Here is a 25,575-nt window from a genome sequence, read left to right as displayed (position 1 = left end):
CTTGCCTTTCCCACGCATGCAAGGAGTTCGGACTAGCCATCAGCCTGACGAAGACGAATGTTATGGCTCAAGGCACGGGGACTCCCCCATGCATCACCATCGACGGATACACCCTGGAGGTTGTCAACGACTTCACTTACCTCGGGTCCACCATCTCGAGCTCTCTGTCAGTCGACTTGGAGGTCAATCGGAGAATCGCCAGGGCAGCCACAGTTATGGCCAGACTGAACCGGCGAGCGTGGAACAATTCCAGCCTCACTGAGAAAACCAGACTGCGCATCTACCAAGCCTGCGTACTCAGCACTCTCCTCTATGGCAGCGAGACGTGGACCACCTACGCAAGGCACGAAAGGAAACTCAACAGCTTCCACATGAGGTGCCTGCGACGCGTCCTGCATGTCGCCTGGCAGGATAAGGTCCCCAACACTGAGGTGCTGAAGCGAGCCAATATGAGCAGTTTGCATGCAGTTCTTAGCGAGAGACGCCTCAGGTGGCTCGGCCATGTCAAAAGAATGGATGCAGGCCGTATCCCCAAAGACCTCCTCTACGGCGAGCTAGCAGAAGGCAAGAGGATGACAGGGCGCCCAAAACTGCGGTTCAAAGACATCTGCAAAAAGGACATGACACAATGCTCCATCAATCTCAACACATGGGAAGTTCAAGCAGACGACCGCCTAGCCTGGAGGCTCGCGGTCAGGCAAGGTACGTCACGGGCAGAGGCTGCGCGCAACGAGGAGGCGGTCCAGAAAAGATCGAGGCGGAAGCAGCGTCAGCAGCAGCAACAACGGCCATCTGCCTTCACCTGTACCAAGTGCGGCAGGGATTGTCACTCCCGAATCGGACTGCACAGCCATTCTCGGCAGTGCAGATAGACTCTCAAGAAGCTACGCCATCGTCTCTCGAGACGGACGGCTGCCGACGACGACGACGATGTAAGAAATTACTACAAACAACTGTATGGCAAGAAACTTGACAACCTAGATGAAATGGACAAATTTCTAAACACATATAATCTTCCAAAACTGAATCAAGAAGAAGTAGAAAGCCTGAACAGATTGATAACAAAGAGTGAAACGAAAAACGTAATCAAAAACCTTCCAGCACAAAAAAGCTCTGGACCGGATGGCTTCACAAGCAAATTTACAAAACATTTAGGGAGGAACTAATGCCTACCTTTCTCAAAGTATTCCAAAAAATCCAAGAATAGGAAAAACTCCCAAACTCGTTCTATGAAGCCAGTATTACCCTAATTCCAAAACCAGGTCAAGACACAACAAAGAAAGAAAACTACAGGCCAATACTGTTTATGAACATAGGTGCTAAAATTCTTATCAAAATATTCTCATACAGAATCCGGCAACACCATACACCAAGATCAAGTGGGATTAATCCAAAGGATGCAAGGATGGTTTAATAATTGCAAATCAATAAATGTAATACACCACATAAGCAAAACGAAAGACAAAAATAGCATGACTATTTCAATAGATGCAGAAAAAGCATTTGATAAAGTACAACATCCACTTATAATAAAAACATTCAGCAAACTTGAAATACAGGGAGCATACCTCAACGTAATGAAGGCTATATAAGAAACCTGAAGCAAACACCATACTCAATGGATGAAAACTGAAAGCATTCCCTCTGAGATCAGGAACAAGACAAGAATGTTCACTGTCTCCACTCCTATTCAACATAGTGTTGGAGGCTATAGCCACAGCAGTTAGACAAGAAGAAGAAATAAAAGGCATCCAAATTGGAAAAGAAGAAGTAAATCTGTCATTATTTGGAAATGACATGCAAGTGTACAAAGAAAACTCTATAGACTCCATTAATAAACTACTCAACATAAGTGAATTTGGCAGAATAGGAGGATATAAAGTCAATATTCAGAAATAGAAGGCATTTCTGTACACCAACAATAAAATATCAGAGATAGAAACTAAAAAAAAAAAATTCCATTTACTCTAGCAACAAGAAAAATAAAGTACCTAGGAATAAACTTAACCAAAAAGATAAAAGACCTGTACCTAGAAAATTACATATCTCTGAAGAACTAATTTAAGGAAGAAACAAATAAATGGAAGCATATACCGTGTTCATGGATGGGAAGAATCAACATCATTAAAATATCCATTCTACCCAAAGCAATTTGCAGATTCAATTCAATCGCTATTAAAATACCAGTGACATATTTCACAGACCTGCAATAATTACTTCAAAAATTTATATGGGAGAAACAAGATGGCGGAGAAGTGGAAGCTACACTAACTTCCTCCCAGAACTAGTCTGGATTTACAATGTAACTTTGGAGAAATCATCTGGAATAACCAACCGAACACCAGCTGGAGAGAAGTCTTATAACCACGGAGAGACAGAAAAGGCCGCTACATCACAACGTGACCGGTAGGGAGTGTGGAGACGCGGAAGGGGCTGGCTGGCATCACATGGGTAGCAGCTAAAGGGACTGACAAACAGTTCAGCAGCCGGGGATTCCCCCTGAGAAGGGCAGGGTCTAAACCCCCAGCTGAGCTTCCCAGCCTACAGCAACAGAGTGGAAAGTAAAATAGTATCCAGCTGAGAAAAGCGAAAAACCACAGGGTTTCTTGCTAGCCGAAGAGAAACAGCTAGAGAAAAAGAGCTCTTAAGCGGATCACATATGAAAATATTCTGCCCCCACCTACCCTGGGCACAAGCAGAGGGAGGACAGAGAGGACAGGAAATGCTTGGGGAGAGTTTGGTGTGGTGGCTTTGAGGGGAGAGCTGGGGAAACGGCCAGCCGGGTCCCAGTGCTGACTCATACCCAGTGCTGCAGGCAGATCATTCCAGGCCAAGTAGCGTCAGCCTGAGGGGAAGCAAAAGCCCTGCCTACAGGAATTAAGCTGCCACATCCACGGTCCTTAAGCCTGACAGCTAATCACAGATTGAATAGATTAACAACTAAAGGAGTCGGACAAAGGCAGTAGATCCCTGGAAGTCTCCAACAGGCAGCTTAGGCCCAGACTGGTACAGGATCTGACGCCACCAGGGGCAGACCCAGGAAATGCAGATCATTCTAAGAAGCACCAACAAAAAATAGGAGTCACAAAAATGGGGAGACAGAGAAACAACCCCCAATCGAAAGGAAAGGTAGAGTCCCCAGAAAGAGTGCTAAATGAAATAGAGGGGAACAAACTATCAGATATGGAATTGAAAGCATGGATTATGGAGAAGCTCAATGAGCTCAGCGGAAACTACAAAGAACTCCAGAAAAACTCCAGTGAACTCCAGAAGAACTATAAGGAACTTACTGAGAATTATACCAGCATCAAAAAGGACATGGAAGCTCTCAATAAGAGCCAGGAAGAAATGAAGAATACGATCTCTGAATTGAAGAACACAGTAGAAGGAATTAAAAACAGGCTAGAGGAAGCAGAAGATCGGATCAGCGAACTGGAGGACAATGTAGACAAAAACTCACAGACAGTGCAATGAAATGAAAAAAGACTGAACAAGACTGAAGAGGCTCTAAGACAGCTGCAGGACAACATGAAACGTAATAATATCCATATCATAGGAATTCCAGAAGGAGAAGAAGAAGAGCAAGGGATAGAAAACCTCTTTGAAAAACTAATGGCAGAAAATTTCCCTAACATGAAGAGAGAAAGAATCATGCAAGTCCAGGAAGCACAGAGGGTCCCAATGAAGATGAACCCCAACAGGCCCACTTCAAGACACATCATAATTAAAATGGCAACATTCAAAGACAAAGAGAGAATCCTAAAAGCAGCAAGAGAGAAACAACTAATAACATACAAGGGAGCTCCAATAAGGCTATCATCAGATTTCTCAGCAGAAACACTACAAGCCAGAAGGGAATGGCAAAATATATTCCAAGTAATGAAAAACAAAGGCCTACAACCAAGAATACTCTACCCAGCAAGGCTCTCATTCAAAATGGAAGGTGAAATAAGGAGTTTCCAAGACAAAAGAAGGCTAAAAGAATACATCTCCACCAAACTAGCATTGCAAGAGATGCTAAAGCGTCTGCTTTAAGAAGATGAAGAAACAGAGAGAGACAGAAAGGAACACGAGTACAAAGGGGGAAAATGACAATGAATAAGTACTGAAAGAAAGAAGGAACTTCTACCATTTGCAACAAAATGATTGGAACTAGAGAGAATTATGCTTAGTGAAATAAGCCAGGCAACAAAAGAAAATTACCTTATGCTATCACCTGTTAAAGGAAACTAACGGACAACACAAACAAATGAGCAAAATTGAACCAGAGGTATGTAAACAAGGAATAAACTAACAGTAACAAAGGGGGAGATGGGAGGGAGAGAAGTGGTAAGAAGGGGAAGGGTCTAGTCAAAGAACATGTATAAATGACCCATGGACATGGACAACTGAGTGGAGACTGAATGTGGAAGAAGGGGGGCAGGGTGCAGGGAAGCAAGAGGGGGAAAAAAGTGAGACAACTGTAATGGAAAAACAAACAAACAGAAAAATTTTTAGTGGGGGGAAAAATAAAAATATAAAGAATAGAAATGCAAGTTCAGTGGATATTAGAAGGACAAAGATTTTCCTTCACACTGTATACATTTTTTCCCTATATGATCCCTCCAGAATTTGGCATTCTAAAGAAGTAAGTAATGACATAAGTTTCTTTGCATAAAACTAATAAGACCAGTTGTTAATAGGGGTTTTTTGTTTTTGTTTTGAATGGAATGTCATGCCTAAAGGAGCCATGCTTGGGCTTTGGTTGTTACCAAAAAGCCATGAGCAACTGGGACTGACTTTCAAAGGTAATAAAAGTCCATGAGATAAAAGGCCTGGTACCTTGGATGGATGAGCGGTCCATAGCAATCTTTCCAGGGAAGGAACGAAGGTTGTTTTCCTGAAAGATGTCTAGAAGGGACCGTAAGGCACAATGGAAAACCAGGAGGATCTGGAAAAGACAGGTGTTTACAGGCAAGGCTGAATGCCAGGTATGTGGCTCAGCTTCTGTGCCCTGAAGGGCAGACTGAAGGTCACCCTAAATGTTCCTTGCGTAAGTTCTAGCAAAGCAGAACTAAAGATCATAAGTGATCATTTGTTGCTCTTGTTGTGTTTATGCAAATGAACAGGATAAATTAAAAATGAACTTAATGCAGTCCCTTTAATGACAAGGAGGGTAATCTTAGGGAGAAAAATCACGATTCAAGGAAGATCACAATGCCCAGTGGTAGACTATAAAGTAGTGCAGCTAACCGTCTTTAAAGTTTCTTTTCATTTAAAATTTGTTTTCATTTGAAAGTTAAACTATGTCTGTGGCATTACAAAAGATGTTTAATTTACAGGCAAGAAGAATGTCAAATGCCTTGCAACTGGATGTCTTTCCGATAAGACAGTCCTACAGATTTAGAGACTTGTATGTGGGTTATGTTACATAAATTATCATGTGTTTTCTGTTTTCAAAGGGCATAAGCCTATGATCTCATTACCTGAGTGACTGTCTGTACGTATAGGCCTCACTTAATCCTGTCTGCATTACTGCCTCCTGAGACTCAACGGTTTGGCTGAACTAAGTGGCTGGGTTGGTGAAGAACGGGGTGGTCTGTGGGCTTCACTTTAAAACTGGTTTCTCTTTTCTATCCTAATGGCTTGGACAGAAAGAGCCCAGAGGCCTGAGAGAGGGGAAACCTAAAATATTTCCCTCAGTTCAAACGAAGTATAATGGGCAAAAGGGTTTTGGACAGGTGAGAAGTACCTGGCATACCTTTCCCCAAAGAAGCTCTTATTTTCCCTAATGTGGGACATTGAAAAATTAATACCTGTCTTTTGTCATCTAGTGGTTACTGATTGAATGATGTCCTTTAACCCTGTTGCCCCCAGAATACAACAAGGATGCCAGCCTGTTAAACCAAGCATGCCGTTGTCCAGAGACAGCCAACCAACCTGGAGCCTACACGATCCTTCCCCTTGTAGGAAGGCCACCCTCCCCTCCACACCCCCACTGTTATTAGGGATTTCTTGACCCAAGGGTAGGTAGAATGATGACCATGTCCAGCTTGAAGTAGCTAGAGGAGCTCGAGACCTTCGTCCATTGTCCTTTATAAGATTGTAAAGGGTCTTAATTCTGAGAGGAAGGGAGTGTTATTTTTTATTGTTAAAATATTTAACTAATTAATTAATTATTTTTTAAAAAAAGAAGAAGAATATATGAAAGTGTGAGGCAGGAGAGCTTGTATGTACGACCCATGGGCATGGACTTGGGGAGGGGATTGTTGGGGAAGGGGGGTGCTGGGCGGAGGGGAGCAAAGGGGAAAAAATTGGAACTATTGTAACAATATAATCAATAAAATATACTTTAAAAAAATTATATGGAACTAAAAAAGATCCCGAATAGCCACAACAATCTTGAGACAGAAGAATGCAATAGGAAGAATAACAATACCTTATTTCAAACTAGACTTCAAAGCCACTGTAATCAAAACAGCCCAGCACTGACATAAGAACAGACATATAGATCAATGGAATAAAATATAGAGTGCAGAAATAAACCCAAGTCTATAGGTCAACCAATATTCGACAAAGCGGGAAGGAACGTCAAATGAGTGAAAAGTACCTCTTCAACAAATGCTGCTGGGAGAACTGGACAGGGACGTGCAAAAAAATGTGACAGCATGAATAGAACCAGACCACGAAGTTACACCACACACCATAATAAACTCAAGATGGATCAAAGACTTAAATGTAAGCCGTGACACCCTAAAAATCCTAGAGGAAACATAGGAAAATTTCAGATATCTCATGCAGCAATATTTTCCCTGATATATCTCCTAAGGCAAGGGAAATCAAGAAGGAATAAACAAATGAGACGACATCAAACTAAAGAGCTTCTACTCAACAAAAGAAAACTTCAGCAAGAAGTAAAGGGAACCAACCATATGAGAAAACATATTTCCCAATGATACCTCAGACAAGAAATTGATCTCCAAAATATATAGTGAGCTTACATGTCTCAACACCAACAATACAGACAGCCCAATTAAAAAGTGGGCAAAGGAACTGAACAAACACTCCTCCAAAGAGGACATACAGAAAGCCCATAGACATATAAAAAAATGCTCAACATCACTAGCCATCAGAGAGATGGAAATAAAAAACACAATGAGATACTATTTTACACCTGTCAGAATGGCCATCATCAACAAATCAACAAACAACAAGTGCTGGCAAGGATGTGGAGAGACGGGAACACTAGTGCACTGTTGGTGGGAATGCAGACTGGTGCAGCCACTATGGAAAGCAATATGGAATTACCTCAAGAAACTAAAAATGGAACTGCCTTTTGAACCAGCAATTCCACTGCTAGGACTATACCGAAAAATGCTGAAACCCCAATTGAAAAGAACCTATGCACCCCTATGTTCATAGCTACATTGTTTACAATAGCCAAGTCTTAGAAACAGCCTGAGGATTCATCTGCAAGTGAGTGGATTAAAAAAACTCTGGTATATTTTCACAATGAAATACTATGTAGCAGCCAGGAAGAAGAAATTCCTACCATTTGTAACAACATGGATGGAACTAGAGAGAATTATGCTTAGCGAAATAAGCCAGGCAACGAAAGAAAAATATCATATGTTATCATCTAATAGAGGAGACTAAGGAACAACACAAACAAATGAACAAAATTTAACAAGGAACAGAGTAACAGTTATCAGGGGGAAGGAGGTAGGTAGAGAAAGGGAGTTTATTAAAGGAAGTAGTATAAACAACCCATGGACATGGGCAACAGGGTTGTGAATTACTATGGGACAAAAAGTGGGCTGGATGGGGGTTAGAAATGGGGGGGAAATGGGGCAACTATAATAGAAAAACAATACAATTAAATTACATTTTTAAAAAAGAAAAAAATAACTGCATATGTACAAAATGTGTAAAAATGAAAATGTCAGTTTGAGAAAGCTGCCCATTAAAACTAGTACAAGATGTTGGAGCTTTGCTCAGATGAAGTTACATGTCTTGATGACTTTATTAATTACAAGACATCATAATGCAAATAAATTATTCAAAACTTGAGTTAGAGAAATAAACAAAATTGAAAAAAGAATTCAGAGAGATCTAAGATGGTGGAGGAGTAAGTGGAAGCTACACTAACCTCCTCCCAGTACCAGTCTGGATTTACAATTTAATTTTGGAGAAATCATCTGGAATAACCAACTGAACACTAGCTGGAGAGAAGTCTTATAACCATAAATAGAAAGAAAACGCCGCTACTGCACAACGTGACCGGTAGGGAGTGTGAAGACATGGAAGGGCTGGCTAGGCTCCCACAGGTGGCAGCTGAAAGGACTGAGAAACAGCTCAGCAGCTGGAAGTTCCCCCTGAGAAGATCAGTGTCTAAACCCCAAGCTGGGCTTCCCAGCCTACAGCAACAGAGTGGAAAGTAAAATAGTATCCAGCTGTGAACGACAAAAAGCCACAGGGTTTCTTGCTAGCATGAGAGAAACAGCTAGAGAAAAAGAGCTCTTAAGCGGATCACATACAAAAATAATTTGGCCCCCACTTACCCTGAGCTCAAGCAGAGGGAAGAAATAGAGGACTAGAGACACTTGGAAAGAGTTTGGCACGGTGGCTTTGAGGGGAGAACTGGGAGAGAAGCTGCCCAGGTTCCAGTGCTGACTCATCCCCAGTACTGCAGGCAGGCCATTCCCCTCTGAGTGGCATTAGCTTGAGGGGAAGCAAAAGCCCTGCCTACAGGAATTAAGCTGCCACACCCTGGGTCCTTAAACCTGATGGCTAATCACAGATTGAATAGATTAACAACTAAAGAGACAGACAAAGGCAGTAGATCCCTGGAAGTCTCCAACAGACTGTCTAGGGCCAGACTGGTACATGATCTGACAACACCAGGGGCAGATCCAGAAAGTACAGATCAATCTAAGAAGCAGCAACAAAAAATAAGAGTCACAAAAATGGGGAGACAGAGAAACAACTCCCCATCGAAAGGAAAGGTAGAATCCCCAGAAAGACTGCTAAATGAAATAGAGGAAAGCAAACTATCAGATATGAAATTCAAAACATGGATTATGGGAAAGATCGATGAGCTCAGTGGAACTACAAAGGACTCCAGGGAAACTACAAGAAACTCCAGAAAAACTACAAGGTATTTATTGAGAATTACACCAGCATGAAAAAGGACATAGAAGCTATCAATAAGAACCAGGAGGAAATGAAGAATACAATTTCTGAATTGAAGAACACAGTATAAGAAATTAAAAGAAGGCTGGAGGAAGCAGAAAATGGGATCAGTGAGCTGGAGGACAATGTAGACAAAAACTCCCAGACCGTGCAACAAAATGAAAAGGGATTGAACACGAATGAAGAAGTTCTAAGAGAGCTGCAGGACAACATGAAACATAATAATATCCTTATCATAGAAATTCCAGAAGGAGAAGAAGAAGAGCAAGGGATAGAATACCTGTTTGAAAAACTAATGACAGAAAAGTTCCCAAACATGAGGAGAAAAAGGGCCACGCAAGTCCAGGAAGCACAGAGGGTCCCAATGAAGAGGAACCCCAACAGGCCCACTTCAAGACGAATCATAATTAAAAGCAACATTCAAAGATGAAAAGAGAATCCTAAAAGCAGCAAGAGAGAAACAACTAATAACATACAAGGGAGCTCCAATAAGTCTATCAACTGTTTCTCAGCAGAAACACTATAAGCCAGAAGGGAATGGCAAATAATATTCCAAGCAATGAAAAAAAAAAAGGCCTATAACCAAGAATACTCTACCCAGCAATGCTCTCATTCAAAATGGAAGGTGAAATAAGACATTCCAGGACAAAAGAAGGCTAATAGAATACATCTCCACCAAACCAGCATTGCAAAACATGCTAAAGAATCTGCTTTAAGAAGATGAAGAAACAGAGAGAGACAAGAGGGAACACCATTACAAAGGAGGCAAATGACAATTAATAAATACCTATCAGCAATAATCTTAAATGTAAATGGATTAAATGCTCCAATCAAAAGACATAAGGTAGCTGAGTGAATTAGAAAGCATTAGCCACATATATGCTGTCTACAGGAGACCCACCTTAGAACAAAAGATCTACACAGACTGAAAGTGAAGGGGTGGAAAATAGTATTTCTAGCAAATAGACATAAAAAAAGAAGCTGGAGTAGCAAAACATATCAGAGAAAACAGATTTCTCAGCAAAGCCAGAAAAGGAGACAAAAAGGGACATTTCATAATACTTAAGGAAAAAATCCATTAAGAATATACAACCCTTGTAAACATATATGCACCAAACTTAGGAGCATCCAAATATGTAAAAAAAATTTTGAAAGTCTCCAGGAAAGATATAGACAGCAACACACTCATAGTAGGGGACTTTAACACCTCATTGTCAACAATGGACAGATCTTCGAAGCAAAGAAACACCAAAGATATTGAGGCATTGAACAACACTCTAGATCAAATAGACTTAGTCAATATATATAGAAACTTTCACCCCAAAGAACCAAAATATACATTCTTCTCAAGTGCACATAAAACATTTTCAAAGATAGACCATATGGTAGGACACAAAACAACTCTGAACAAATTTAAGAAAATCGAAATTATATCAAGCATCTTCTCAGATCACAATGGCTTAAAATTAGAAATCAACCTCAAGAAAAGAAATGCGAAACATTCAAACTCATGGAGGATGAGTAACATGCTATTAAATAATGAATGGGTTAACAATGACATCAAGGAAAAAAATCAAAGAAGTTTCTGAAAACTAATGATAATGAACACACAACCACCCAAAACCTATGGGATACAGCGAAAGTAGTCCTGAGAGGAAAGTTCATAGCAATACAAACCTACATAAAAAGGACAGAAGAATCTCTAATAAAAAATTTAACCCTACACCTACAAGAACTAGAGGAAGAACTAGCGAAACCCAGAGCGAGTAGAAGGAAGAAAATCATCAAGATCAGAGCACAATAAAATGACATAGAGACTAAACTAACAATTCAAAAGATCAACAAAAGTAGAAGCTGATTCTTAGAAACGACAAACAAAATCAACAAGCCTTTAACCAGGCTCATCAAGAAAAAAAGAGAGGACCCAAATAAATAAAATCAGAAACGAAAGAGGAGACATCACAACCGATACCACAGAAATACAAAGGATTGTAAGAAATTATTACGAACAACTGTATGGCAGAAATTTGACAACAAAGAGGAAGTGGACAAATTCCTGGAAACAAACTTCCTAAACTGAATCAAGAAGATGCAGAAAGCCTGAATAGACCAATAAACTAACAACATTGAAGCAGTAATCAAAAACCTCCCGGCCACAAAAGCCCTGGACGAGATGGCTTCACAGGTGAATTCTACAAAACATTTAGGAAAGAAATAATTCCTATCCTTCTCAGAATATTCCAAAAAAATCCAAGTAGAGGGAAAACTCCCAAACTCGATCTATGAAGCCAGTATTACCCTAATTCCAAAACCAGATCAAGACACAACAAAGAAAGAAAACTACAGGCCAATATCGCTGAAGAACAGAGATGCTAAAATCCTTATCAGAATATTGGCAAACCGGATCCAGCAACATATTAAAAGGATAATACACCACAATCAAGTGGGATTCATCTGAGGGATGCAAGGATGGTTTAATATTCGCATATTAATAAACGTAATACACCACATAAAAAAAAGAAAGAAAAAAACCCACATAGTCTTATCAATAGATGCAGAAAAAGCATTTGATAAAGTAAAACACCAATTTATGATGAAAACTCTCAGCAAAATGGAAATAGAGGAAGCATACCTCAACATAATAAAGGCCATATATGAGAAACCTGAAGCCAACATCGTACTCAATGGGCAAAAACTGAGAACATTCCCCAAAGGTCAGGAACAAGACAAGGATGCCCACCCTCTCCACTCCTATTCAACATAGTATTGGACGTTCTGGTACCAGCAATCAGAAAAGAAAGAGAAATAAAAGGCATCCAAATTGGAAAAGAGGAAGTAAAACTGTCATTATTTTCAGATGACATGATAGTATACATAGAAAACCTTATAGACTCCACAAAAAACTGCTCTACCTAATAAATGAATTTGGCAAAAAAGCAGGGTACAAAGTCATTATTCAGAAATAAAATACATTTCTGTACAGCAACAATAAAATATCAGAGATGAAAATTTAAAAAAAAATCCATTTACAATAGCAACAAGAAAAATAAGTACCTAGCAATAAACTTAACCAAGGAGGTAAAAAACCTGGACTTAGAAAACTACATAACACTGAAGAAAGAAATTAAGGAAGATATTCATAAATGAAAGCATATACCATGTTTATGAATGGGAAGAATAAACATCATTAAAATGTCCATACTATCTAAAGCAATTTATAGATTCTATGCAATCCCTATTAAAATACCAACGACATTTTTCACAGACCTAGAAAAAATACTTCAAAAATTTATATGGAACCAAAAAAGAGCCCGAATAGCCACAGCAATTATGAGGAAGAAGAACATAGTAGGAGGAATCACAAAACCTGATATCAAACTATACTACAAGGCCACAGTAATCAAAACAGTCCGGTACTGGCATAAGAACAGACATATAGATCAATGGAACAGTATATAGAGCCCAGAAATAAACCCAGGTCTATATAGTCAACTAATATTTGACAAAGGGGGAAGGAACATCAAATGGAGTGAAAAGAGCCTCTTCAACAAATGCTGTTGGGAGAACTGGACAGGGACATGAAAAAAAATGAAACTAGGCCACCAAGTTACACCACACACCAGAATAAACTTAAGATGGATCAAAGACTTAAATGTAAGCCATGGCCCCATAAAAGTCCTAGAGGAAAACATAGGCAGGAAAATTTCAGATATCCCACACAGCAACATTTTTACTGCTGTCTCTCCTAAGTCAAAGGAAATAAAGGAAAGGATAAACAAATGGGACTACATCAAACTAAGGAGTTTCTGCTCAGCTAAAGAAAACATCAGCAAGATGAAAAGGGAACCAACCATATAGGAAAATATATTTGCCAATAAAATTTCAGACAAGGAATTGATCTCCAAAATATATAAAGAACTCATACGACTCAACACCAAAAAGACAGACAACCCAATTAAAAAATGGGCAAAGGACCTGAACAAACACTTCTTCAAAGAGGACATAGAGAGGGTCCATAGACACATGAAAAAATGCTCAACATCATTAGCCATCAGAGATGCAAATATAAACCACAATGAGATACCACCTCACACCAATCAGAATGGCCATCATTAACAAATCAACAAACAACTCGTGCTGGTGAGGATGCAGAGAATTGGGAACCCTGGTGCACTGTTGGTGGGAATGCAGACTGGTGCAGCCACTATGAAACACAGTTAGGAATTTCCTCAAAAAACTAAAAATGGAACTGCCTTTCAACCAGCAATTCCATTGCTAGGATTATATCTGAAAAATCCTGAAACACCAATTCAAAGAATAAATGCATTTCTATGTTCATAGCAGCACTATTCACAATAGCCAAGTGCTGGAAACAACCTAAATGCCCATCTGTAGATGAGTGGATCAAAAAAACTGTGGTACATTTACACAATGGAGTACTATGTAGCAGAAAGAAAGAAGGAACTTCTACCATTTGCAACAACATAGACTGAACTAGAGAGAATTATGCCTAGCGAAATAAGCCAGGCAATGAAAGAAAAAAAGCTATCCTATCACCTATTACAAGAAACTAATGAGCAACAAAAACAAATGAGCAAAATTGAACCAGAGGTATGTAAACAAGGAATAAACTAACGGTAATCAGGGGCGGTTTGACGTTGTAGTCAACACCGGCAACTCCTGCGGCGCACCTGAAGCCAAGCTGTATTGACTCCGTCTTTCCCTTGGACCCTTCAGCTGCGAAGAGAGGGGGGGTCTGCTGCATGGGCAACAGCAGACCCTCCATATCACCCTGCCCAGGCTCTGTAGCTTCAGCTTCACTGGAGAGGACACTCCAGCGTCATCGTAAGATGTCGATTCAACACGGGAGGAGACAGATACCGTGTCACTCCCGAGTCGGACTGCACAGCCATTCTCGGAAGTGCAGATAGACTCTTAAGAAGCTACACCATCGTCTCTCGAGTCGGACGGCTGCCGACGACGACGAATCAGGGGCAGAGCGGGAGGGAGAGAAGTGGGTCAGGAGGGGAAGGGTCTAGTCAAAGAACATGTATAAATGACCCAAGGACACGGACAACTGGGTGGGGACTAACTGTGGGAGAAAAGGGGTGGCAGAGTGCAGGGAAACAAGAGGGGAAAAAAAGTTGGACAAGTGTAATAGAAAAACAAAAATAAAATTTTAATGGGGGAAAAAATGAAAATATAAAGAATGGAAATGCAAGTTTAGTGAATATTAGAAGGACAAGGATTTTCCTTCACACTGTATATTTTCCTCCCTATTTGATCCCTCCAGAGTTTGGCATACTAAAGAAGTAAGTAATGACATAAGGTTCTTTGCATAAAACTAATAAGACCAGTTGTTAATAAAGGATTTTTTTTTTACCAAGACTTTGACTAAAATGTCATGCCTAAAGGAGCCATGCTTGGGCTCTGGTTATTACCAAATATCCCTGGGGAACTGGGATTGACTTTCAAAGGTAATAAAAGCCCACAAGATAAAAGACCTGGTCCCTTGGTTGGTTGTGCGGTCCACAGCAATCTTTCCAGGGAAGGAACAAAGGTTGTTTTCCTGAAAGATGTCTAGAAGGGACCTTAAGGCACAATGGAAAACCAGAAGGACTTGGAAAAGACAGCTGTTTACAGGCAAGGCTTAATGCCAGTTATGTGGTTCTGCTTCTGTGCCCTGAAGGACAGACTGAAGGTCACCCTAAATGTTCCTTGTGTAAGTTCCAGCAAAGCAGAACTAAAGATCATAAGTGATCATTTTCTACTATTGTTGTGTTTATGCAAATTAACAGGATAAATTAAAAATGGACTAATGCAGTCCCTTTAATGACAAGGAGGGTAGGTAATCTTAGGGAGAAAAACCGTGATTCAAGGAAAATCACAATGCTCAGTGGTAGACTATAAAGTGGTACAGTTAATCGTCTTTAATTTTTTTTTTCATTTAAAATGTTTTCATTTGGAAGTTAAACTATGTTGTGGTATAATCAAAAATGTTTAATTTACAGGCAAGAAGAATGTTCAAATGCCTTGCAACCTGATGTCTTTCCAATAAGACAATCTTACAGATTTAGAGACTTGTTTGTGGGTCATGTTACATAAATTAATATGTGTTTTCTGTTTTCAAAGGGCATAAGCCTATGATCTCATCACCTGAGTGATTGTCTGTATGTATAGGCCTCACTTAATTCTGTCTGCATCGCTGTCTCCTGAGACTCAATGGTTTGGCTGATATTAGTGGCTGGGTTGGTGAAGTATGGGGTGGTCTGTGGGCTTCACTTTAAAACTGGTTTCTCTTTTCTATCCTAATGGCTTGCACAGAAAGGACCCAGAGGTCTGAGAGATGGTAAACCTGAAATATTTCTGTCATCCCAAACTATGTATAATGGGCAAAAGGGTTTTGAATGGGTGAGATGTGTCTGACACACCTTTCTCCAAAGAAGCCCTTTTTTTTTCCCTAATGTGGGACATTGAAAAATTAATCCCTGCTTTTTGCCATCTAGTGATTATGGATTGAAAGATGTCTTTTAACCCTGTTGCCAAATCTGTTGCCCCCAGAATATAGCAAGTATACCAGCCTGTTAAACCAAGTATGCTGTGGTCCAGGGACAGCCAAATGACCTGGAGTCTGCACAATCCTTCCCCATGTGGGAAGGCCACCCTCCCCTCAACATCCCCCATCTTATTAGGGATTTCTGAACCCAAGGGTAGGTAGGATGACGACCATGTCCAGCTTGAAGCAGCTAGGGAAGCTCGAGACCTTCGCCCATTATTCTTTTTAAGATTATAAAGGGTCTTAAGTCTGTGAGGGAGGGATTGTTATTTCTTATTGTTAAAATAATTAATTAAAGAAATAATTTAAAAAAAGAAGAAAAATAATATATTAAAGGGTGAAGCGGAAGAGCTTGTATGTATGACCCATGGACATGGACTTGGGGGGGATTGCTGGGGAAAGGGGGGTGCTTGGCAGAGGGGAGCAAAGGGGTAAAAATTGAAACTACTGTAACAGTATAATCAATAAAATATACTTAAAAATAGGTAAAGAGAAATAAAAAATTTATAATATACATCATTTTAAAAAAAGAATTCAATAATTATGTTTTCTCCATTACTATATAGAAAAACTACTGTCATAGCTAATCAAGAAAATTCAAAACTATGAACATTAAAATGAAAACTGTATCACAACAACCAACAACAGAAGCTAGGGAACCAAAACAAAGGCAAACTAAGTAGGCAACAGAGTAGGAAAATAATTATAAGTATGGAGAACATTATGGGGGGAGGTCAGCAGGGAGTAGGAAGGGGGGAAAGGGAGGGATGTGGTACAGGAATTAAGCATAGTAGGAGGGAGTGGAGTAGATAGGAAGATGTTGAGAAGAACTATATGCACAATCAATGGGCATGGATTAGGGAAGTGGACAACTGGAAGGAGGGATATTACTGGGTGGAGGGGAAAAAAGGGAAAAGAAATTGAAACAACTGTAACAGCATAATCAATAAAGCATATTTAAAAAAAGAAAATAGAAGGAAATATAAAGTATATAATATTAGGCACAAGAGTGAGTATATGGAGAAACAGAGGTATAAATTTTTTAAGATTTGTCAGAACTTGTATTTTATTTTTCTTTTTTAAAGTATTTTTTGTGTGTGTTATTTCAATTGTCCCAGTTTTTTCCCTGTGCCCTCCTCCATCCAGCCCCTCCTTCAACACTCTCTCAGGCTATCCCCACACTGTTGTCCATATCTATGTGTTCTTTGGCACCTTCTTTCAACCAGTCCCCACCTCCCTCCTCTCTTGAGGAGAATTTTTTAATTATATCAACTTAAAACTGTTGTACAGCCATGCTTCATAAAATATATCAATATACTTTTGTGTTCTGGTAAATATTTTAATATATTTTACTCATTATGCTATTACAGTTGTCCCAATTTCCCCTCTGTGCCTCCCTCCACCCAGTACCCCCATTTCCTCCAGCAATCTTCCCCTCTTAGTTCATGTTCAAAAGTCATGCATATAAGTTCTTTGGCTTCTCCATTTCCTATATTACTATTAACATTCCCTCTGTCCATTTTGTACCTACCAATTATGATTCTTCTCTTTATTTATTTATTTATTGCTTTTCTATTAAAGTTGTCCCACTTTTCCCCCATTAATCCCCCTCACATAGCCCACCTTTTCTCCCACAGTCAATCCTCCCTCCCCGTTGTACATGCCCATGGGTCATTTATACTGGTTCCATGACTAAGACCCTTCCTCTAATTACCCCTTTCTCTCCCTGCACCTTTCCCCCCATTCTCCCCCTTCTCACTCAAAGCTTATATCCCTCCAAATGATCTCCATATCTGTAATTCTGTTTCCATTCTAGTTGTTTGCTTTGTTTGTTTTTAGATTCAGGTGTTGACAGTTGTAAATTTGTTGCCATTTTAGTGTTCATAGTTTTTATTTTCTTCCTTTTCTTAAGTAAGTCCCTTTAACATTTCATGTAATAATGGCTTGGTGATGATGAACACATTTAGCTTAACCTTGTCTGGAAAGCACTTTATTTTCCCTTCCATTATAAATGATAGCTTTGTTGGATAGAGTAATCTTGGTTGTATATCCTTGTTTTTCATCACATTGAACACTACTTGCCAGTCTCTTCTTGTCTGCAAGGTTTCTATTGAGAAATCATCTGATAGTCTTATGGGAACTCCTTTGTAGGTAACTCTCTGCTTTTCTCTTGCTGTTTTTAAGATTCTCTCTTTATCTTGAAACTTTGGTATTTTAATTATGGTATGCTTTGGTGTTGTCTTTCTTGGGTCCAACTTGTTTGGAACTCTCTGTTCCTCCTGGACTTGTATGTCTATTTCCTTTGCCAAATTAGGGATTTTTTTATTTATTATTTTTTCAAGTAAGTTTTCAATTTCTTGATCTTCATCTCCTTCTGTTATCCCTATGATTGGATGTTGGGACTGTTGGAGATGCCCCAGAAGTTCCTTAGCCTATCCTTGCTTTTTGAATTCTTTTTCCTTCTAGCTGTTCTGGTTGAATGCTTATTTCTTTTCTATGTTGCAAATCATTTATTTGAATTTCAGCATCATTTTCTTTCTTGTTGGTTCCTCATATATTTTTCTTTATTTTACAAATGTAACATTCGTTTCTTTTTGTACTCAATGAATTATTTGAGCCTACTGACAACCAGTGTTTTGAACTCTTCATTTGTTAGATTGGTTATCTCTATTTTACTTAGTCTTTTTCTGGGTTTTGTTCTGTTGTTTCATTTGAGCCATTTTTCTCTGTCTCTGCAACTTGACAGCCTCCATGTGTTTGTTTCCGTGTATCAGGTAAAGCTGTTTTGACTCCCTGTCTTAGTAGCATGACCTATTGTAGAAAAGTCACCTATAAATTGTGTGACATGGAGATTTTGGTAATTTCCAGGACAAGGCACCTGACTTCACCATTTTCTTACTCTGTGTTGGGGGAGGGTTTAGAGAGGAAACAATGCTACTGCCTGGCTTCTGGAAATTTGCCCAGCACTTGCCCTATTTCCAGTCATTTCACTTACTTCCCATATGCAACAGGTGCCCTTCCAGCTCTTGTCCTGGTGCTGAGTCCCAGATGCAGTGGTTCTATATAAGTTCTAAGTTGGTGCAGTACCTTTAAGTGGAGTCTTCTGAAAATCTGGCAGTTTCTTCCTCCACCCCAATCCCCACTGGTTTTTACAGCCAGAAGCTATGGAAATTTATCTTCCTGGTGCTAGAACCCTGAGCTCTGTGATTAGGCCTGGGTCTGGGTTCCTTCCTTCCAAATGTATCTTTCCCAATTTTTATCCACATCTGAATGTGGGACTGCCCATTCTGTCACATATCTGCACCATACCAGGTCTCTGTACCTCTCCATCATCTCCACATTTCCACTCCTACTATCTGTCTGTATGAATGTGGCTTCTTTAAATCCTTGGCTGTAAGACTTCCATACACCTCAATTTTCTGACAGTCTTGGGTGGGTTTTTTGGGTTTTTTTTAGGCCTGGTTGTAATTTTTTCCATCGTTGTGTGATGAGGCAAAGCATGTTTACCTATACCTCCATCTTGACCAGAAGTTCTGATCAAGTATATATTTAAATGTTTTAAATCACTAAAAGAAAAAAAACAATATTAATATTAATAATATTAATCTTTGGTGTAGATATATAGACTTTCTAAACTTCATAACAAATGAAAAACCCAAAATGTTAAGTAGTAGAAGATTTGAGAGTTCCTCTGCAGTTGATTAGTGAGTGGAAGTCAGAAAGAGCAAATAACCCAATGAAAGGCTAGTGAACATGACTTGGATGTTTCACGCCAGCCATTTAATCAGAATTGAGTTGGAGTTTCCACACTTGCCTGGATTTGGTGAAGGATAGTTCCACCAACGACACTTTCAAACATATAAAGAAAAATGCAGTCAAGTAAGATTTATTTCCTTTGATCCAGTTGGTTTAGACACTCCGTATGTGAGAAAATGCTTGTTTATTTTAATGTACTTTATTTTTCAGAGCAGTTTTTTAAGTTTACAGCAAAATTGGAAAGTACAGAAATCCAGGAACTCAAATGCTATCATCTGGACATGATCTGACTTCCTCCATTCTTACTTCCATTTTACTCTGGTTGACTTTATACCTAGGTAAGCTCTTATTTGATTGCAAGAACAGTGACCGGGTAGCCCTAGGGTAAATCGTGCCAATCCATTTCTCTTGTAATCCTCTATTGGTAAGGAAAAAAATATTTAAGAAAGGCAGGAAAACTTTCAGAGGAGAGAAAAATATTTGTTGAGCTGGACACCTTGCTGGCTGTGGAAGGACAGCCTGGGGCATGGCCAATTGAGTTACAAATATAGAAGCCACATATTTTATTTTCTAAACCAGGACACTCTGGAGTGTAACACAGGGCACTATTAGGCATAATCTCATATTGCTCCCTGTAAACCTAAACATGTGCTGTCCTCCTGAACAAATGAATCCATGAGATAGCTAAACTGTTATGCAAAAAATCCACAATGAGATTGCCAAATTTAAAATGACTGACCACACCAAATGTTGGTGAAGACCTGGAGCAACTGAAACTCTCATACATTGCTTGTGGAAGTGTGAGATGGTACAACCACTTTGGAAATCAGTAGACATTTATTTTATGGTTTCTTTAAGTTAAACATACACCAGCCTATGACCAAACCATTCCATTCCTAGATATTTACCAAAGAAAAATAATAGCATGAAACCCGAGGACTTGCACATGAATGTTCATGGGAGCTTCATTTGTAGTAGTCAAAAACCAGAAACAACCCAAATTCATCAGCACATAAATGAATGAATGAATGAATGAACTGTGGTATAGCCATACAATTAAATACTACTCAGCAATAAAGACAAACTATTAATATGCACAACAAAGTGAATGAATCTCAAAATCATTATACTAAGTGAAAGAAGCCAGGAAAAACAGAGTACCTATTGTATGCTTCCATTTATATAAATCTCTAGAAAATCCAAGAGAGTCTACATAGAGAGACAGTAGATCAGTAGCTGCCAGTGTATAAGGTGGAGGGAGGGAAAAAGGGAACAGGAAAACTTTGGGAGTCATGAAATGTTGCTTGAGAGATCATGGTTTCATGAGTGTACACATAAAAACTGATACAATAGTAAATAGTATACTTTAAATATGTGCAATTCTGTGTACTCCAATTATACCTCAAATATTTTGAAAAAATTTCTAAGAAATAAAAGTAGATTTTTGGAGGGATTTGGAGTAGGTGAGACAGGGTGAAAATAAAGACATTGGGGGGGAACAAGGGACCCCAGAAGAAGTTGCAAATGGAGCTAAGAAAAGTTGGGACTCCAGGAGACAGGGTACCAGAAGACTTTAAGACAAATGATGTCAGACAGTCAATTTTTTTCTGCTGTGCTATTTTCTGATGGAATGCCCACATGTACACTTTGAATCTTTAATAAGAAATGTAATGGTTTTGGATCAATTCTCTTTAGGGGAAATAAGGTAAAGGAGCTGAGTCTTTCTGGGTAGATTGGACAGTAATAAAGGGACAACTTCTACAAGAGGTGAGAAATATCCATAATTCAGGAAAAAAAAAAAAAGAAAGTACCTGAGATGATCCAGTGAAATATCTGACTCTCAAGAATTACTTAAGATTAAGGAATTGGTTGAGCTTTCTCATACACAGAATGGGGGATTGAGACAGTTTCATTTGATTCTTGAAGGACAAGAAGTTAAAGTTTGGTGATATCTGAGTTACTTGAGTACTGTATATAGAAGGATAGGAGTCACATCATTCCATCCAAGCACCACATCATGTAGCTACTGCTCCTTACATCAGAGTTCTCAACTAACGGCCATAGTCAGAGAGACCAAGATCATTGGCCTTCTGCTTCTTAGTCAGCAGTTTCAAAAGCAAATGGTGATTCAAGGAAAGAGAGAGGTGGCAGAAAGCATGAAGGAAAAGCACTTTTCACTTTTCAGTTTTAACACACATGTTACTGGCACTGAAGATACAGTGATGAGAAAGTTATATAATTCCCAGAGCTAAGAGGCCAGCCACAGTGCAGACATTAAATCAGTAAAAGTTATAAAGGGGAGATGAAGAGAATCTTAATTGAATTAAAAACAACTGAGTCTAAGAGAATTCCCGTTAGTGAGGATTAGGATGAAATTTGAATGATGAATAAAGAATGATGCCCAAACACTCAAATCTTTAGTTCTTGAAGAGCAACCCCTCACTTCCTTAATCAATGAAGTTAAGCCAGGCTACTGAAAGCTACCCTGCCACCAAAACTAGTATATTGGCCAAACTGGATGCTGTTCTAAATATTGGTGATTATGAAGAAGCAAAATCTGCTATTGTGTGACTTCAACAATAGATTTTTCACTTTCTACCAAAGTTCCCTGTGTTCTGAAACTGATGGAACACCATGCATTAGCAGGACACTTGAAATTTTAGATCAGACCTTGTCTCAGTAAGAGTCATGGCATAAGATGGCACAAAATGACCACAGATGGATCTTATGAAAAGTGGCAATGGACATAACTTTAGCTTCCACACTTGGTCATGAGATTATGCATCCACCTCTGTTTCTGTGTAAATACATTCAACCATGAATCCTACCATAAGAAACATTTTCATCCAGATCTCCAAATGAATCTATTCTGCTATACAGCTATATGTGGTAGTTTGTTACACTGGTAAGCCCCAATAAGTTATGTCTCACGGTACTCTCATTCCTGTTATTCTCTTCATACATTGATCATTGACTCTGGGTTTGGCCATGTGAATTGCTTTGGCTAGTGGAATATTAGCAAGAGTGAGATAACCAGGAGTTCAATAAGTTCTTGCCCACTTCATCCTGCTCTCCTGGAATGTTTCTTCTTGGAAAGTTCTGGCCCTCCTATTGTTAGAGAGGGGCCACATGGAGAAGAACTAAAGCACTTCAGCTCACAATCAGCAATAAAACATTATGTGTGTGAGAGAGGCCTTCAAGAACTATTCAGCCTAGCTGCCAGCTCGACATACCCACAGGAGTGAACCCGGCGGATATCACAAGCAACAGAGAAACTACCCAGCTAAGCTCAGACGACACATAGAACCATGAGAAAGGACATAGCGTCATTGCTTTAGGCTCATGGATACTGAAGTTGTTGCCATACAGCAACATCTATCATATAGGTGCGCCCCTCAGGCCTTGTTTTCTCAGAAAAAAACAGTCAACACCACAGCTTCAATTGTTGTCCTTTTTACAATTCATTGACATCTGTCCCATTCTTAGGATGGTTACATCAAGCTTTGGTTTATCTCCAGGGTAGTAGGTTTTTGTTTATTTGTTTTGCTTTGTTTCAGTTGGGTCACAAGAAAAATTTGAAGAATTAATAACCCTCCTCTTGTAAAGTGGTCGTCGGCTGTGCAGTCCGACTCGGGGGCGACAATCCCTGCCACACTTGTTACAGGTGAAGGCAGATGGCCGTTGTTGCTGCTGTTGACGCTGCTTCCGCCTCGATCTTTTCTGGACCACCTCCTCGTTGCGCGCAGCCTCTGCACGTGACGTACCTTGCCTGACCGCGAGCCTCCAGGCTAGGCGGTTGTCTGCTTGAACTTCCCATGTGTTGAGATTGATGGAGCATTGTGTCATGTCCTTTTTGAAGATGTCTTTGAACTGCAGTTTTGGGCGCCCTGTCATCCTCTGGCCTTCTGCTAGCTCGCCATAGAGGAGGTCTTTGGGAATATGGCCTGCATCCATTCTTTTGACATGGCCGAGCCACCTGAGGCGTCTCTCGCTAAGAACTGCATGCAAACTGCTCATGTTGGCTCGCTTCAGCACCTTGGTGTTGGGGACCTTATCCTGCCAGGCGACATGCAGGACGCGTCGCAGGCACCTCATGTGGAAGCTGTTGAGTTTCCTTTCGTGCCTTCCATAGGTGGCCCACGTCTCGCTGCCATAGAGGAGAGTGCTGAGTACGCAGGCTTGGTAGATGCGCAGTCTGGTTTTCTCAGTGAGGCTGGAATTGTTACACACTCGCCGGTTCAGTTTGGCCATAACTGTGGCTGCCCTGGCGATTCTCCAGTTGACCTCCAAGTCAACTGACAGAGAGCTCGAGATGGTGGACCCGAGGTAAGTGAAGTCGTTGACAACCTCCAGAGTGTATCCGTCGATGGTGATGCATGGGGGAGTCCCCGTGCCTCGAGCCATAACGTTCGTCTTCATCAGGCTGATGGCTAGTCCGAACTCCTTGCATGCGTGGGAAAGGCAAGTGACTAGCTGCTGGAGTCCCTCTTCGGAGTGTGATGTCAAGGCTGCGTCGTCGGCGAAGAGCATCTCACGGATGAGCACCTCTTTGACTTTGGTCTTGGCTCGTAGACGGGCCAGGTTGTAGAGCTTGCCATCGGATCTGGTGTGAATGAAGACACCCTCGCTGCAGTCCTTAAAGGCGTATTGGAGGAGCATGGAGAAGAAGATTCCGAACAGCGTAGGCGCGAGGACGCAGCCCTGTTTTACTCCGCTGCTGACTGGGAAGGCCTCAGAGGTTGCGCCGTTGTAGGACACCGTGCTGTGCATGTTGTCGTGAAAGGACATGACCACAACAAGCAGATGTGGTGGACAGCCAATCTTCCGTAGCAAGCTGAAGAGTCCGCTTCGACTGACCAGATCAAACGCCTTCGTGAGGTCGATAAAGGCGAGGTAGAGTGGTTTATGCTGCTCGTGACACTTCTCCTGCAGCTGGCGTAGGGAGAAGATCATGTCCACTGTTGATCGGCCAGCTCTGAAGCCACACTGGGACTCTGGGTAGACGTGGGAAGCAAGGGTCTGCAGGCGGGCAAGAGCGACCCGGGCGAATACTTTGCCGACGACGCTGAGGAGAGAGATGCCCCGGTAGTTGTTGCAGTCGCTGCGGTCTCCTTTGTTCTTGTACATGGTGATAATGTTGGCGTCTCTCATATCCTGGGGGATGTAACCCTCCTTCCAGCAGAGACAGAGTAGATGGTGGAGCAGCTGTAGCAGGACTGGTTTCCCGCTCTTTAGGATTTCTGGAGGGATTCTGTCGCTTCCTGGTGCTTTCCCGCAAGCGAGGCGGTCGATGGCTTTGCCGAGCTCTGCCGCAGTAGGTGGGGTGTCTAGCTCCTCCATGACTGGTAGGTCTGGGATGGCGTTAAGAGCAGTGTCTGTTACGGTGTTCTTCGTTGCGTACAGCTCGAGGTAGTGCTCGGTCCACCGCCGCATTTGCTGTTCCTGGTCAGTGATGACCTCACCTGTCTTGGACTTAAGGGGGGCGATCTTGGAGGGGATTGGGCCTGTTGCCTTCTTGATACCCTCATACATTCCTCGTGCGTTGCCTATATCGGCAGCTTCCTGAATGCTTCTGCACAGGTTTAGCCAATAGGTGTTGGCACAGTGGTGGGCGGTCTTCTGGACTTTGTTCCTGGCAGCCCGTAGAGCTTGAAGTGTACTGGGAGTGGGCGTGACCTTGTAAGCCAGTAGGGCCTTCCTCTTAGCCTCGATCACGGGTTCCATTTCTTCCCAGTAAGCCTCGTACCAGTCAGCGTTCTTCCGCTCTTTCTTCCCGTAAGCAATAATGGCGGAGTTGTATATGGCGTCGCGGAGACGTGGCCAATTGGATTCGATAAAGTCATCTGCCGCCACTCCCTCGCCGAGTGCATCTTCCATCTTGTTGATGAATTGCTGGGTCTTAACTGGGTTGCTGGCACAACTGGTGTTGATGCGTGGGCGACCCTTCATCTTGGAGTGGTGCAACCTCTTCGGCATTATGCGCACCTTGCTTACCACGAGGGCATGGTCCGTGTCGCAGTCTGCACTGTGGTAGCTGCGAGTGAGGAGGGTGCTGCCAATATCCGTTCTTCTGGTGATGACAAGGTCAAGCT

Source organism: Furipterus horrens, unplaced genomic scaffold, assembly GCF_987537825.1.
Source record: "Furipterus horrens unplaced genomic scaffold, mFurHor1.1.pri manual_scaffold_9, whole genome shotgun sequence".
Taxonomy (NCBI): domain Eukaryota; kingdom Metazoa; phylum Chordata; class Mammalia; order Chiroptera; family Furipteridae; genus Furipterus; species Furipterus horrens.
The sequence above is the reverse complement of the archived record's forward strand: the minus strand, read 5'-3'. Positions refer to the sequence as shown.